Here is a 17170-nt window from a genome sequence, read left to right as displayed (position 1 = left end):
TCCATTTACTGCATCTGTGCAATGCAAACAGCCTCATCCTATCTGCCCAGGGCATAATAAAATGTATCTTTTGTTATTTCCAAATAATTTTTCTCCCTGAGGGAGCACATTGTTTAAAAAGAAAAAACTTTGGAAGATACCTTATTAAATTCAGAAAAAAATAAGGATACTTAAATGGGAAAGGAAGAGAAAACCTTCTAATCTGACAATCAATTTAAATCAACTGAAAAACTATTTGAATTGATGATAGTTGACTAAGGTAGCAAAAGGAAGGCACAAATTACAAAGATAAGAAAATCACCAATTCATGTGAACATACAGTAGGAAGTAAAATTCCATTCGCAATTGCACTCTTATCCAGAAACACACAGGGCCCATTTGAGGAATTTGTGTCACAGAAGTACACAACAAGGGATTTGAGCTAATGAAGATAATGTTTGTGCTATTTATTGCTGAAAATGCATGTATTTATAACTCTCCTTAATTTCATTTATAAGTGCAAAACAAATACTAAATCTAGTAAGATTCTTTGAATGAAGGTTGACATGAAAATTCTTAATTTTATGTTGAAGAGACTTAGGAGCTAGAGGGCAAGAGGACTGTTTCTTCACATGTCAAACATACTAACATATTTAATATTAAAAACGTCAAAATCTTCTAATAAAATAGACAGGTTTTACCTAAGTTCAGAAAGATTTTTTTGCTTTTGTTGCTTGTGTGTTGACTCAACTTTGGTTCCCAGGGCACAGGCTGCATCAGAGTCAGCACACAGATTGTTAATTTGGGAATGCCCTTGAGATCTACCCTTGAGGATGGCAAGGAAATGAAACAGAGTTGAACAAACTGAGAAGCAGAGTTGTGATTCAGGCCCAGCAACTGCACAGTGACTCTCCAGAGTTGTCCAGAGCTGGGCAGAAATGGCCGTGAAACTCCCACGTGGATCAGCTATTGAATATAGACCCACAGATAGGGAATGCCCTAGGGAGAGGCCTTCTGTGGCTGAGGCAATCTCTGAAGGGCTGAAGTATGAAGATATCTGAAGACTCTGCAAATGGGGCAGAAAAGTGGTTCCTTGAAGTGGGGTGTGGGAGGCACAGCATACTGCTCCCCATGTAAAGTGAAAGATTGTCTCACTTGCCATTATGACATATACCACACGATGGGTTGGCTTAACAACAGGAATTTACTGCCTCACAGTTTCTGAAGCTGCAAGTCCAAAATTAAGGTGACAGCAAGTGTATGCTTTCTCCCTGAAGTCTGCTGACCAGCTGCAATCCTTGGGGGTCCTTGGTTTACATCTCTGCCTCCTGGTCATCTTTCTTTTGGGTCAGCTCCTCCAATTTCATTGATTTCTGGCTTCTGTACCTCCTGGTAAGTTTTCTTTGACTGTGGCCCAATTTCTTCCCTTATAAAACACTCCAGTAATAAGGATTAAGGCCACCCTAATTTAGTTGGGCCACAACCTCAACTAAATATATATATACCTTCTAAAGGTCTTGTTTACATGACTGCACACTCACAGGAACCAGAAACTCAGATTAAAAACATGTCTTTCTTTGCAGCACCTACTTCAAACTACCACAGAGTGTCATTCGTCAAATTTTTATTATGTACTTTCTTCTCCAGCAAGAAGTATGAAGGCCTTGCCTCCAATGAATGCTCTGTTCAGTGTCTCTTCCTAATACCTTTCACTTTTCTTGCTCTTGGCTCATATTGTGCTTTGAAACATTCAAACATGTAGAGATGTCAGAGAATAAACACAATAGACTTCACTGTCACTGCAGTGCCAACTTTTAAATTGCTTTTTGTTCATAACATTAATACATGTTCCATGAAGAATATTAGAAAATAAATGTCAAAGTAGAAGTCGTCACAAAAGCAAAAATCAGTATACATCCATTGATATGTGCATTATACTAGCTTAGTTTGATATGGTTTGTATTTCCATAATTTTTTCACTTTATAAGAAATTATATTGCATGTCCATAAATATTCTTATTTAACATGATTTTTATTCAACTTCTGCTTTGTGTTCAGTATAAGGAAGTACAATGACATATTTAATAAAATCCTTGTAGACATTTATATTATCATTTTTTCTATAAAATAATGTAGATATAAAGTACACAATCATATGTAAGCATGTTTCCACATATCTCATTATTGCTTTATTTATTACTAAAGAGATTTCCATACTTTCTTTTGTATAAATGGTGTGCTCTTAGTTCACTTCTTAAGAGTGAATAATCCAAAATAGATTTGTACCCAAACACAGGCTCCTGACACAGGCACTTCACAGGGAGGGTGAGAATCTATAAGCAAAAGCATCAGAAACTATACAACATTAACTATGTATTGAGGACACCTAAGGCAACAATGTGTCAATGACAAATAGCAGGAAAACATGAAGGGATGAATGAATTTCAATAAGAGTCAATCCAATAATGAATTTTATGAGTTTGTATAAGATGATTTCTTCAAATTTCTGGCTGATTTGTTTATTCTATACTGAGTGAATCAATACAAGACAAAATAAATAAAGTATATTCAACAATCCTAAGATCTCTTAGGATCTGATTCTGATGTTAGAACTGTACAGAAAGACCTTACATAAATTTTCTGCAAAAAAAAAAAAAAGATGGATGCTAATATATTGTGTAGGGGGTTTCTATTCCAGTGGAAAAGAAAATTAGAAGAGGAATCTCATGGTCTGGAAACCTGTGCATTTTAAATTTCTGAAAATCTGAAAAAACTTTGTCAAAAAATGTAAGTATCAGCAAAGCAGAGAAGAATTTATAACCTTAGAAACTTATTTCTGTGGGAGCCACATCTTTTGTTTTAACCCTCTGAAAAGTATGTGTCTTTCAAAATGTTGATTATTACAGCATGACAATCATGAGTATGGTAAAACTGAAGTATCCTTGCACAGCTTTAAATATGCATTATTTTTGTTTTGTATTAGCACAAAAGTAAAGAAAAGTGTTTCCATTTTCTTTTCATCATTGCAATGCACTATTCAAATCTCTTTTCCCTCTAGTCCTACCATTTTTCACATCTGGTCTGGATTAAATGACTCTAGTCCCTTGGACTTTAAGTCTGACATGCCAAACAGAAATCTAATAACCCGTTCTTTGAATGTTAAATGTGTGAAAGAGAAAGAAAAATATCTAACTTCCCCTAACATTTTTGCAGTCTTGACTCTTCTCTCCACCAAAATGTCACATTTTTCCTGATATTTATTTAAATTACCTATTGCTTAGGTACAAAACTAAATGGTCAGAGTGCTGATGTAACAGTCCTCCCTACAGCAGACATATAAAAATCAGCAGAATATAAACAATTTTACTAAAAAAAAAAACCATGAAATTTATATGGGGATAACAGGAACTGGATTTTATTACCTTTACATCTCAAGGAAAGCAAACTATATAATGGAATTTTTAATGCATTTTGGCAAGAAATCTATCAGCTTGGTTCTTACAAGTCACTGTGCGTAAACTGTTCATCCTTAAGGCAATAACTTAAATTAATCAAAATGGAATAGTGATTCCTTGATGATGATGCAACATAGTTTATGAAATGGCATCATTATTCATTTAGAAATCTGGTTAAATATTTGAGCTTTGATGGCAACAAGCTGTTGCTAAGTTGTTCGCTAAAACCTAGTCAAAAGGAGTGTTACTAGAGATGGGTTGAATTTCTGCACACAGGTTCATAGTGTGGTTTTGGAAATGATGTAGGAAAATTGAGGCACTTGATGTGTTCTTGATATTTTTCTTTGAACACAACACAAAAAAATTGACCCGCACCCTTTGTGATTTCACTTGTACTGCACATATCACTCAATTTCACAGGCTGTCACTTCTCACCAGGAATCTGAGGATTGAGGCATAATTCACGTTCACATGACAAGAAGTACAGGACCTGGACATTTTACTGGGATCAAGGGCCCTGTGCTGCTCTTCAAACTCACCATTCCACTCCTTTGGCTCTCCTTGACCATTTCCCAAGATTCCCTTCCTGATATCTCACACCTATGAAACTTAAGAATGTAATTTCTCTCTCAAGCACATCCATAAAAAACCCCTATGTTTACCAGCCCCTGAAAGTACCTGCAGAGAGTGCAAGTGTGGAAAGGGCTTTTAGGTTCTACCAGGCTCTTCCATTAGCCTGTGTCAATTTTATCCAGCCCCTTAATCCTGAGGAAGCTAGCAGCATTCCCAGTGAAAACACATGAATCTTATTTACTCTGGTTGTAAGACTCAACTGACTAATGAGTATACATTTTTGTTTTCTTTATTCTTAACACTTTTAATAAAATGGGATTAGTAAGAACACTCCTGGCTTTATCATCCACTAGAAACACTGAATTTTATTTTTGATCTGCTATTTGGGGAGAAGTTTTTATTCTAGCTGATATAAAGCTCCCTGCTTTGGTGAGACCATAGGCAGATGAAAAGGTGCCCAAGTTAAATCAGACTTTACACTTTCATCTCCCTAGGACTCAGGGATTTCATCTTTTATGTCAGGTCTGTCTCCAGCAGAAAATAGTGCACTCAGAAAGGGTAACTGAAGAGAGTTTAATACAGCATTATTTAAAACGTTGATGGAACCAACAGGGAAGATGGAAGAAGCCCAGGGCTAGAAATGATGAAAGTTGCTCCTCTCTATATGCCCTATAGGAGTTGTGGCCTTTGAAAATAACACTTTTGCTGGCAATTAGCTGGCTTGGTGGGAAGGGAGCTGGGAAGAATAAACACCCAAATATCTATGTCCCCCCACCCTGTCATCTTTTCACATTGCACAAACATAACAAAGATAAAGGGCAAAAAAAGCTTTCCTTTTGTTGTTGTCTAGGCAGTTTAGAACCTCCTGAGACACAAGGCAAGGTAGAGAAGAATGGAAAGGAAACCTGAAGGAATAAAAGGGGAATAACAAATACATCTGTAAATTAAAGGGATTAGACCTGAAATTCCTTCTGCTTTACAATTCTGCCTTTCTCTCATGTGCAACTATTTGTCCCATATTAATTATATTTACACAATTTCTTACAGGGTCTGATTTTAGTGTATTAGTTATAATTTGTCATTTATATAAAAATTTAGTTAAAATACGTTTTAGAAACCTTTTATATTTGCAAAATTTTCCAGTACTATTATCTTCTGATGTAAATGGGAATATCACAGCACCTTGAATTTTACACAAAGGCTAATTTAGTCAATTTGAATTTAAGTTTTTGCAAGCTTTTCCCTATAGTCAGAGAGTAAATTGAGGATCTGCTTGGTTCTCTTATAGAATTCTTTAGATTGGCACATTGTTATTTCTTTTATTCCAGCAACCTATACCTTGGAGTATAGGCAAGGCTGAGTTCAATTTCTGGGATTCATATGCAGCATTTATTTGTTAGTTTCTAGACAAATATAACACCATGGAAACATACATCAAAGCAACCTGGGATATTGGATAGAGGTATTTTTGTCCCCTTATGATAGATGAGAAGTACCTATAATGACAGTGATTTTTCTGAAAACTTATAAAAAAAAGAATAAACAAAATTGCTGACTATTATTGAAAGTCTTTTTCAGGAACATGTCTTCCCATATTACTAATAAGGATACTTTTGGGAAGTTGGACTTTGACAAAATGACTATTTGGAAATGGATGTGCTGGTTTGGGACTGTTGTGTTCCCCAGAAAAGCCATACTCTTTTCTTCCTAATTCACACTTGTGGGGGCAGATCTGTTGCTTGGGTGGGATCTTTTTTATTAAATGTTTCTATGGAGATGTGACCCACCCAATTGTTGGTGAGGCCTTTTAATTAGGTGATTTCCATGGAGCTGTGTCTCCACCTATTCAAGATGAGCCTTAATCTGCTTACTAGAGTCCTTTAAGAAGGAATCGTCTTAGAAAAAGCTACAGAGCTGACACAGACAAAGACTGTGGAGATGTAGAACCGCCCCCCCAACACACACACACTGCCAGAAGCCAAAGGACCAGCAGATGCCATCCACCTGTTTTCCTAGCTGACAGATGTGTTCCCAACACCATCAGCCTTTCTTGAGTCAAGGTATCTTTTATTCAGTGCCTTAGTTTAGACATTTTTATGGCCTTAGAACTGAAAACTTATTACTTAATAAATTCCCTTTATAAAAGCCAACCTATTTTTCATATATTGCATTTCCAACAACATTAGCAAGCTAAAACAATGGGATAAAAATATGATTGAAATAGCATGAGGTATGAGCAATTATGAAAACAAATGATGTTGGTGATGGAAAACAGTCATAGTATTAAGCCTCTACATTATAACATTATTTTAGAAAGTTTTAATTTTTTTTGGAAATTTTGTTCTAAAATTTATTCCTTGGGGATCATTTTTAAATTACTTGCAATTTATCCTTGAAAACATATATTTTGTCTGAACATTATAATTAGGAAACTATAGAAAAGTAAAGAAAGTAGTCATGACCATCCATTAACCTTTAACCAGATACGACATCTGTTAATTCTGATATATTTCATTTCAGACTTTTTTCTACATATAACCTCTGAAATGTTAAGTTAAACAAAATTAAACTGATTTTTAATTTCAGAATTATTTGGAGTATTTAATCTGCTAATGTGTGTGGGTGATTGCAAAGAAGGAAATCTGTTTCTCAAATTTATTTCAACACTTTTCAATATCGTTTTTTCAATATATATTTTAAATTGCAGTTTAGGATATTATTAACTTGTTGATATCTCCCTATATTCATGCTTCTATTGCCTTTATTCTTATATGTTCCTTCCTATACTTAATTAAATACAAATTGATGAATTTTACCACTGTTTCTGAAAGACCACCATTAGTCCCATATAGCATTTCTCAGCATCTACACAAAAAGCTTGAAAAGAGGACAGTTTCTTTTACACTTTTGAAAAATTTTCCCCATTTTCCAAATAGATATATTTCCTGAGGACACACAATTTTGTAGATGAGCAAAGGACATACATCAGATCCCCTTTACTTTTTTTTTCTTTTTTTCATTTTATTTTTAAAAAAACAAAACTTTCTCATTCTCCTTTCCTCACTTGTCCCTCTGCTAGTAACCTTTGATCTGCTTTCTATCTCTGAAAATTTGCTATTTCTAGTCATCTAAGTGATATCATACAATTTTTGTCCTTCTATGTTTGCTTATTCAACTGAACATGTTCTCAAGCTTCTCCCATGTTGCAACATATCTTGTAACTACATTTTAAAAATAATCAAACAATATTCTACTGTGTATAAATACCACATTTTCTTTTTCCATTCAGTGTTGGTGGAGACTTTTTTTTACAGCTTTTGACTATTGTGAATAATTCTCCTATCAACACAAACTTACAATTCACTAAAGGCTAATGATGCCAAGCATGTTTTCATGTGTTTATTGGCCATTTGTGTATCTTCTTTGGAAATTTCTTTTCCCAGTTTTTGAGTTATGTTTTATTTTGGCATTGTAAAAGTTCTTCAGATCTTCGGATGTGTAAACCCTTATCTGACATATGATTTGAAACTATTTTCTCCTATACCGTAAGTTCTCTTTTCGCTTTCTTGATAATTTCCTTTGATAAATATTTCTGAATTTTAATGAAATCAACTGTATTAATTGTTTCTTATTTTTGCTTATGGTTTTGATGTCATATCTAAGAATTCATTATCAAATCCATTGTTGGGAAGATTTGTCCCTATCTTATCACCTAAGATTTTTATTGTTTTAGTACTTAAATTTAGGTCCTTGATCTATATTGAGTTGATTTTCGTATATAGTATGAAGTAGGGATCTAATTTCATTCTTCTGTATGTGGATATAGTTTTCTCAGTACTATATGTTGAAGAGAATATTCTTTCCCTGCTTTGAGTATTTAATACACTTGTCAAAATCAATTGGCCATAGAAATGTGCACCTATTTCTAGACTTTCAATTGTGATTCAATTCAGTTAAATTCACTGATCCATTTGTGTATCTTTTTACCAATTCCACACTGTTTTGATTACTGTCAGTTTAATATAATTTTAAATCTGAAAGCATAAGTTCTTCAATCTTGCTCTTTCTTTTCAGGATGGTTTCAGTTAGTCAAAATCCCTTACAGTTCTATGTAAATTCAAGGATTAATTTATCAATTTCTGCAAAAGTTTTCTGGAATTTTACTAGGGATTACATTAAGTTCACTCAATATTGCTTTGGGTAAATGCTATATTAACAACATTAACACTTCCAGCCCATTAATATGTGTTGTATTATCATTTACATAGATCATCTCTAATTTCTGTTAGCAGTGACTAGTGGTTTTCAGTATGCAGTATTTTGTATCTTTAATTAAATTTATTTGTAAGCTTTTATCTTTTAGACACTATTATAAATTGAATTATTTCTTAACTTCCTCTTTGAATTGTTCATATAGAAACGCAAATGTGTTATTTGCATTTGCCACTTTAATAAATTCATTTTTTAGCTCTAAAAGTTTTCTTGGAAATTCTTTTAGGTATTCTATGTATATGATCACGTTCTCTGCAAATAAAGATAGTTATACTTCTTCTTTTCCAATTTGGTATATTTTGTTTCTTTTTATTGCTATATTGCTCTAGCAAGAATTGTTACTTTAATATTTAATAGCAGTGGTCAAAGCTGGCATCCTTGTCTCATTCCTGTTCTTAAAAGTGTTATATCTTTCACCATTGAATACAATGTTAACTGTGGGTTTTCATAAATGACCTTCATTATGTTAAGAAAGTTCCCTTCTATTCCTAATTTTCTGAGTGTATTTTATCAAGATTGGGTGCTTGACTTTGTCAAATGCTCTTTCTTCATCTATTAGGATGATCATAGACTTTTTTTCCCTTTCCTTCTATTATTGTAGGATATTACATTGATTTATTATCATATATTAAACCACCCTTGCATTCCTGTGATGAATCCCTCTTGGTTGTGGTGTATTATCTTTTGAATATGCCATAGGATTAAGTTTGCTAGCATTTTGCTAAGAATTTTTGCATCTAAATTCAAAAGGGAAATTATTATGGTAATTTTCTCTTGTTATAATATCTATACGAAGCTTTGTAATCAAAGTAATGGTGGCCTCATAGAATAAATTTGGAAAGATATCCTTCTCTTGGATTCCTTGAAAGAGTTTGAGAAGGATTTGTATTTATAGTTTTTAAAATGTTTGGTTGAGTACTCCCAATACTTTCTAGTATTTGAGGTTTTTATAGAGAAATTGGAGCTAACCTTATTAAGGATATCTTATATATAACCCATCACTTATTTTCTAATGTTTTTAAGATTCTGTCTTTATCTTTAGCATTGGATAGTTTATCATAATGTGTCTCAGTGTAGATGTGTTTAGGGACATCCTGCTTGTGGTTTGCTGAGCATCCTGGGTTTGCATATTCATATCTTTCACAGGCTTTGGAACTTTTCTGTCATTATTCCTTCAAATATTTTTCTGGCCTTTTATATCTCTCTTCTTCTTCTGGTACTCCTTTGATATGTATATAGATACATATGGTGCTTTGAATCTGTATTTACCAAACAAACAAACAAAACAAACGAACAAACTTGTCCTTAAACCTAATGCATTCCTGTGGATGTAAACCCCATTGTAAGGACCATTTGATGGGGATATTTCAGTTAAGACATAACTCACCTGATTAAGGATGGCACTTAGTCCTGTTACTGGAGTCCATTATAAATGGGATGAATACAGAGGAAGAAAGAGAAAAAAATAGAAGCAAGAAATTGAGAGCCAAGAAATCTGGAGAAGGGAGAGACCAGCAGATGTTGTCATGTGGCAGAGGAGTTGTGGATTGCCAGAAGAAAGTCTTTGGGAAGAAAGCATTTCTTGATGATGCCTTAATTTGGACATTTTCCTGGACTCCAACCATGAATGAATAAATTCCAATTGTTTACACCAATCAATTTCATTGTGTTTGTATCATTAGCCTAGCTAAGTAAAACATATTTTGGTACCAGGAGAATGAGATACTGTTATGACAAATACCAAAAATGTGGAAATGGCTTTGGAATTGGGTAATCGGTAGAGGCTAGAAGACTGAGACGCTTGATAGAAAAAGCCTACATTGCTTTGAAGAGACTCTTGCTAGAACTATGAATGCTATAGGTACTTTTGATGAGGACAAAATGATGAATATGTTAGTGGAAACTGGAAGAAAGGTAATTGTTGTTTTAAAGTGGCAAAGAACTTATCAAAATTGAATTCTGATGTCATAAGGAAGGCAGAATTTCAGAGTGATAAGCTTGGATAATTAGCTGTGGAGTTTTCCAAGCTAAATATGGAAACTGCAGCCTGTTTCTCCTTCAGCTTATAAAATGTGAGAGGAAAGGGTTAAGCTGAGAACTGAACTCCTGGGGCACACACAAAACAGAAATTGATTGTTTGGAAAATTCTGAGTTTCTGGAAAGCAAATCCCCAGAGAATAGTGCTCTACATGAGGGTTTAACTGAGCACGAACCCAGTCAGCCATTTCAGTGGAAGCTAGGATTGGGATGCAGTTATTCAGCAAAGATATGGAAGATTCTATGGTCTAATGGTTTTGGCCCCTGTGTAATATATGCAAAACTGGTGTGATGTGTTTTTGTGAAATCTGTATGGATGGAACCACTGCCATCCAGGACTAAAAGGGACATAAAATGGACAGATTGAGGAAACAATTACTTCAAGGATTGTCATCTTACTTTGCTGAAGTTGACAAAATGCAATATACCAGAAATGGAATGGCTTTTAAAAGGAGAATGTATTAAGTTGCAAGTTTATAGTTCTACGGCCATAGAAGTGTCCAAACTAAGGCATCCAGAGAAAGAAAACAGGCCAATGAAGTTCAAGGTTTCTCTCTCAATTGGGAAGGCACATGATGAAATCTGTTAGTTTTCTCTTCGCATTTCGTAAGGCTTTCCCAGGGATGTCTTCCTTCTGCATCTCCAAAGGTCTCTGGCTGTGTGGGCTCTATTGGCTCTAAACTTTAACCAAAAGGGTTCCCTCTTAAAGGGCTCCAGTAAGTAATCCCACCTTGAATGGGTGGAGACACATCTCCATGGAAACCATCTAATCAAAAGTTACTACCCATAATTGGGTGAGTCACATCTCCATAGACGCAATAAAAAAGATCCACCTAGCAATATTGAATGAACATTAAAGAGCATGGCTTTTCTGGGGTGCACGGCAGTTTCCAACTGGCACAAGAACCATGGAAGTTGAACTCTGAACCAAAGACATCTTCTCATGCCAAGAGAGTGGTCCCACTCATATGTGAGGAAAGAATGAGTCTACCCTAGTGCTTGGAGATGGCAGGTCTTTCACCTCATTGTTCAGGAAGAGAGCTCTAGAGGGTTGAGCCTGTGTCTTATGGATTGCAGAGACAATGGGCATCCCCAGTGCTTGAAAAGGGTGGAGTCTTCTCCCCAGTGTTTGCAGGGAGCATAGCTGCCTTCACAAGGACTTGCAAGCATTGGAGCTGTCATCTATTCAGGCCTGGATGACACAGCATCACACTGTGTATGACTCTAATGGAGTCTGCCCTGCAGGGTTCTAAAATTGTTTGAGGCCCATGACCCTTGCTTTCTCTCCATTTCTCCTATGGGAGTGAAAATGTTTATCCTATGCCTGTCCCTCTATTGTATATTGGAAGCAGATGACTTGTTCTCTAGGTTTCACAGGTCCATGAATGGAGGGGACAGACCACATCCATAAAAGATTTTGATGAGACTTTGTGCTAAGCATTGTATCTGAAATAATTTAAGGCTTTGGGGGATATTATGATGGAATGAATGCATTTTGCGTGAACAACCAACATGTCTTTTGGGGGTCCAGAGGAAGATTGTGGTGGCTTGAAGAGATATGTACCCCAGAAAAAAATATTTTTAAATCTAGTTCTATGGGTATAAACCCATTGTAAGTAAGATCTTTTGATGAGGCTACTTCAGTTAGGATGTGGCCCATCTTCTTCAAGATAGGTCTCATTCCTATTAATGGAGTCCTTTATAAACAGGCTGAAATGAAGCAGAGAGGCAGAGAGAAAGTCATGGATGCAAGAAGCTGAAAGCAATGAAACCTGGAGGAGAAGGGAGAGACCAGCAGATGCCGCTATGTGCCTGGAAAGCTGAGGATTGCTGGCAACCTGTCTTCAGGAAGAAAGCATTGCCTTGATGATGCCCTGATCTGGACATTTTCCTGGACTCTAACCATAAGTGGATACATTCTCATTGTTTAAGCCAACCTATTCCATGATATTTGTTTCAGTAGCCTAGGAAACTAAAACAGTATACTTGATGATGACCCACACTCTGCTCATTACTATTTTTCATTCTTTTTCTTTCTATTTCTCAACCTGGATGATTTCAATTATCTTGTCTTCAAGTTCAGGTGAAATAACATCATTCCATGCCCTTGTATGACACATCTATGTTCACAATTCTAGTGCCTCCATGTTGGAGAATATTTGTAAAGTCTTTCAGAATTTTTTTCATACTTCATTCAAACTTTAGCATGTCTTTGAGGAAGAGGCTTCTGCATCATTTCTGGCCTCCTCTTTAGTTTACTCCAAACTCTATTTCAACTGTAAGACAACTTCTGCCTTTGTATAATGAGGCTGGAATTATTTCCTGAATTTCAGTATAGATTTTTAAAATTTTTCTTCATTTTATTCTTCGACATCATTTGATTTAAATAAAGGAAGGTTCACATACATCCATTGACACTAATTCTTTTTATTTTTTAATTCTTATCTCCCGCCTTTTCAACATTACTTGTGATAATTTTCTTAAATATTTATTCTTTATTGCTTGTGATGGAAAATAAATTTAACAAACCTTAGCAATAGTTTGAATCACTTTTTATGAAACCCTGGAGATTATGAGCCCAAAAAGTAAATACCAGTATATCTGTTTTATTTAAGAATTAAATTGGTCAGGGCTGTGGCTATAAATCTGAAGAATTAAATATATGAGAGTAAAGACAAAATTAATACCACAAAAAATTGATAGCTTTGAAATTACTTCATTCTGGGGGCCTGGAAAGACCATCAGGGTAAGTTTCAGAGTTGTAAAATGATAATGAGCTCAATTTTTGAACTACAGTTCTTTTTTCTGGTCTGTGCAATTGACTCTAGGTTGACACAAATACCTAAAACATTGAGCCACAGACTGAGTCCATGTTATTTACAAGAGCGTGATGCTGCATTATAGTACAGGTGGAATTGTGCCACTTACATTTCTGATGGTTTTGGAATTCTCAATGGACATGCCATGTGTAGAGAGGATATGGGTCTAAAGAAAAGGTAATGACAAAATGTTAAAATATATCAGATTTTCCTGGTCATTTCAAACTAATTAGGCTTTCAGTTGAAAATAATGCCCATCCTGCTGCTCTTTTCCAATCAGAAATCCCATCAGAATCACAGTCCGATGAAGACATAATAGGAATTTTTACTGACACATTTTAGCTTTGTTTCTATTAGACCTTAATTTTAAAATAAGCAGATGTCTGCTTTATCAGGCCTCTCACTCTGTAACTCAGGAAACCATCCTATTCTGAATTCTACAATTTGTATTGTTTTGTCAGGCCCTGCTGTGAGATTCTCATACATGAAAAGACGGCAGTTGTTAAGATTTATTTTCAATCTCAATGTACGTTTAGGAGCTGTACCATATGTGAGAAATCAGGTTTTTATGATGAACATGGTATTAGAAGCAAATGCAACTTTTTTTAGACACCCTTTTTAACTTTTAGTTGCCATGTTTAACGATAGTCAGCTGTGCCTGATTATAACAAGCTGTACCAGTTTTTAAAAGTACATACTTGTACGCAGTCTCAACACTAGAGTTCATTTGCATTAACTTCTTTTTTCGTATGTCTTATGTTGGACAGAGTAATATATATATTTTTTGACCATTGACTGAGCTTTTGTCTAGAATTACTGAAATATATTTTTTATATTAAACATAATTACATTTATTATTTAAATGGATCTCCCACTATTAAATTCTCAATGACAGCATTTTTTTCTGTCAGCATTTACTCAGCCTTAATGTAACTGCAAGAAACAAATGAATTGAGTTAAAAACATTATTTTGTTCTCTATTTACAAATACTAAATTGATGAAAGATAAGGAAGATACTGTATAAAATTAAAACAATGTAATTAATATTCAAATAAAGGAACCTATCAATATTTAGAAAATTCTTTAAAAGTATAGATACAACTTTATATTTTTTATAAAAATAACCCACAATTCAAGTTAAGAGTAGGGTTTCTTATGTATTTTTCTTTACCAGTAGTAAAAAAATTGATGGGTGTAAAATTAGGGTAGCCTATCATGATCCAACTTGATAATTTTGCTAATGAGAATTTAAGTGATTAGCTCATGAGGAATGGATAAAAATGGTGCATATACTTTTTCCTAATAATTGTCCAGGTCAAATCCAGAAGTGTAGCTTTTAGTTTGAACCCTACATTTTTCTCCTGTACCTTATTCATTACTTTGATTAACAATACATTAGTTTTATTTATAACTCTCCAGTGGATTTCATCTTTATTATGTTTGAGCTATTTTGGAGTGAAAAATTATAATATGTGAAATTAACCATAATTAAAAGTGTATGTAGATGGATTTCCAGTGCATTTTTCATTGCCAAACTTATGATTTTCTCATTCATGTAAATCTCCTTTCATGTTTCTCTTTACAGTTGTATTGGCTAAGTTCCTTTTGATATATTGCCTTTTCCCAGGGTCTATGCCATACTTGCACTCTTAATAAGTAGATAACTGCCTTGTAAACCTAAAATTGTATTCAGTAACACCACTTTTTCAAAATTATGACAAAGTGTTTCATCAGAAGGCCAATAATCTCTGGGAAGATCCAAATTACAAATCTTAGTAGCAAAAGAAACCATAAAAATAGGACAGCTGCAAGTGGGTTTTCAAATCAATTGGTGATAGCCTTACCTCTTTTCATTTAAATATGAAACTGACTATTTTGGATACATAAAACACTTACTGTAAAATCAATAATGAAGTAACACTGACACTTTTCCAAATTTGTGATTTTATTTGATTTGTGGTCTTTTTATAGATTTAATTGTGCATTTTGTCAAACTGGTAGCTAGCTAAACACTAATAAAGAAAAAGCTAGTGCATCATGAAAAGTTTCCATCTTTATAGGAAAACAAAACTTGGGTCATTAGCCTTTAATGGCTTTTAATGTCTTGGGATATTGAAACAATTACCGCTTGAAGAAAATAATTTAGCTAGCTGTGAAAGCTATTCAGGAGTGGCTAAATACTTACAAATGTTTTACAGATCTGGTCTGTGTGTTTAATGGCCACCTCTGGACAGATGATCAGCCTTGAAATAGGAATTACTCTACGTGGTAAGGAGGCTGTCCTAGAAAGGTCTGGAATTCTTTTGGTGCTCATAACAAACACAAAAATATTTACCAACCTGTCCAACCATCCTCACTCACGTGTGCATATTCAGAATATAGAATGGCTCAGAAACACAATTTTAATTAAGAAAATGAATTGATTCTAATCCCTTGAAAAGCCGGTTTCAACTTTTTCCCTTGATACACGCCTTTTCAAAGTACAGCCATGCAGGTTCAGCAAAAAAACATACCTTATATGTCTTTTACATCCTAGAAAACTATGCCTTCTTACTTCAATTTATCAGACTGATTTGCAGAAAACTTAGAGAATATAGTGCCTTTCTATAATCATTTGTAACACATTGAAAATCATGTGCCTCCAATAGGTTGGGCCACACTTTCCCAGAAGGCTCAGTAACAACGACCACACTCTGCAAACTGTTCCTAAAACAGCCTGAGGACTAGGTGTCTAAACTTTCCTAGTCATCACTAGTCATCTTCCCCCGTCCATTTCCACTGACTACTTTTCTTCCTTTTTTTTCAGTTCATCACTTTTCCTCACAATAAAATTTCTCTAAGATGTTACTGTTTATGCTGGGTTGTTTTGCTTTAAGCCTAGGCACATTCTCTTCCTTAATTCAGAACATGGTTTAGACAAAGCTATAACATTTCACAAAATCTTTTGAAATACTGGGTGTAAGGAAGTTAAAATTCATCAAAGTAAATCCTTAAATTGAACATTATACATGAGCAAATGCAAGATGCTCTGCATGAAGTCAACTGGTTTAGTTTTTCCATAATTTATACTTACGTGGCAAGTTCATTCTACAGCTGCAACACAGAATGCCTTTGAGCTTGGTCCCTCGATTTCAATCTCTTGGAATGTCAAAAGAGTTTTTCATTAGCTTATGATCTAAAGGCCAAACTTCCAGAAGCATACTAGGGCGGTGGTAGGGATTTCTGTGGTCTCACATCATGTGAAATTATTTCTGGGGGAGATATTAAGATGATGGCGATGGAAGCTCCTTCTACCCTCTCTAGGTGCGTACTCTGAGGATTGCTACAAATTGAAATGATTTTATGATGCAATGTAAATAAGGACCTCAGGCAAACAAAGAGTTAAGAATAGTCTTCCAGTAATCATACCAAATATGCATAGTCTTCCATCTTCCTGGGGCTACATCTGAGTTCTGGCCCCTCAAGCTAGAGATGAGGGGAGCCAGGTCTGACTCTTAAAGAGTTGAAAACAGTCCTTTGTCTCCTCCTCATTTGTTCTAAATACCATGTCAGCTTCCACGTGTGTTGAGGATTTGAGAATGGGATTTTCTCCTTACAAAAGTTATTTGACACACTACCATTAACTTTCAGATCCTTATGCAACACAATCATAGTTAGAACTAAATCTTTTGAGGTGGTCCTTAGACTTATTGAAAGTTGGCAATAGGTTAGAGCAAAGGCTTTCTTGAGGCAAGAAAATAGGGTGATTGCATTATAAAAATGTTAACATTAAATGAAATGGATTTTTATTTTATACTTTAAGATGCTCTACAGTACATACTAATTCTACATTCCTATGAAGTACACATTAATTATTTACTGTTTTGAAATTCCCCATTCCAGAAGAAGCTATTGACAGTCTTGGTATAATCAAACATGCATTTAATATCTAGTTTAATTTTATACACACATACATGAATTTTCTCTTGTACTGAGAAACTGTCTTTTTTCCAAGTTAAATCCAAATTTCAATTTAGCACTCTTCTAGCTTTCAA

General features: G+C 34.7%; 2 long non-coding RNA genes across 6 annotated transcripts in view; one reads left to right on the top strand and one right to left on the bottom strand.

Annotated features, from left to right (window-relative positions):
* Nucleotides 1-17170, bottom strand: part of LOC143665442 (uncharacterized) — a 25756-nt gene extending 8586 nt beyond the window's left edge. For 4 of the 5 annotated variants that reach the window (XR_013166965.1, XR_013166967.1, XR_013166966.1 and 1 more), the window contains exons 1-3: nucleotides 17090-17170; nucleotides 16210-16274; nucleotides 13245-13301 (exon numbers count right to left, since the gene is read on the bottom strand). This is a non-coding gene — a long non-coding RNA (uncharacterized LOC143665442). Of the gene's footprint in view, nucleotides 1-4919; nucleotides 13302-16209; nucleotides 16275-17089 lie in introns of those variants that run through there. The other variant, XR_013166964.1, reaches the window with a different exon arrangement.
* Nucleotides 1188-17170, top strand: part of LOC143665445 (uncharacterized) — a 33964-nt gene continuing 17981 nt past the window's right edge. The window contains exon 1 of the long non-coding RNA XR_013166971.1: nucleotides 1188-1371. This is a non-coding gene — a long non-coding RNA (uncharacterized LOC143665445). The remainder of the gene's footprint in view (nucleotides 1372-17170) is intronic.

The sequence above is a fragment of the Tamandua tetradactyla genome, chromosome 21, assembly GCF_023851605.1.
Source record: "Tamandua tetradactyla isolate mTamTet1 chromosome 21, mTamTet1.pri, whole genome shotgun sequence".
In the NCBI taxonomy this organism is placed as follows: Eukaryota; Metazoa; Chordata; class Mammalia; order Pilosa; family Myrmecophagidae; genus Tamandua; species Tamandua tetradactyla.
The sequence above is the reverse complement of the archived record's forward strand: the minus strand, read 5'-3'. Positions and strand labels throughout refer to the sequence as shown.